Below are 578 nucleotides of genomic sequence, written 5' to 3'. Positions count from 1 at the left end.
CGGGTGTGAAACTGGGAAAGGCTGTCAGGCTGAAGGTAGGAAGATGAGGCTCTGGCTTAGACCCAGTTCTCGGGGGAGGACCAGCCTGAGCAGCTTCCCATCTGATCACTGAGACAGATCAGCTCTCTCCCAGTTAATCAGAGAGCTGTGAGCACCAAATAACCCAGGGATGGGGAGTACTTCAGGGACATGCAATTCCCCTCCCCCACCCCCCCAGGAATGTGCTCCCAGCCTCTAAGAATTTGCTGTGAAATGCCATCTGGATCAGAGTTAGTGGGGTGCCAGGACCTGCTCAGGGCACAGTGTGCTCACTCAGAGCCTCAGGGACCTGTGAGCAGCAGGGGCAGCTGTATCAGCCTGTCACTGGGTACCTTCCCTTGGGACCGGGGCAGGACCTGGGGCTAAGCATAGGGTGGGGCAGAGCAGAGCAGCCACATGGTCCAGGAGCTGGAAGCAGATGCAAGGGACACTGAGCAGGGTGTGGCCCCAACACCAGCTCGGGCTGGTGCCAGCATGGTCAAGACTACCAGGCTCCAGCCCCAACCATTACAGCCACCTGTGACCCGAGCCAGATCAAT

Source organism: Myotis davidii, unplaced genomic scaffold (assembly GCF_000327345.1).
Source record: "Myotis davidii unplaced genomic scaffold, ASM32734v1 scaffold4638, whole genome shotgun sequence".
In the NCBI taxonomy this organism is placed as follows: domain Eukaryota; kingdom Metazoa; phylum Chordata; class Mammalia; order Chiroptera; family Vespertilionidae; genus Myotis; species Myotis davidii.
Note: the sequence above shows the minus strand (reverse complement) of the source record.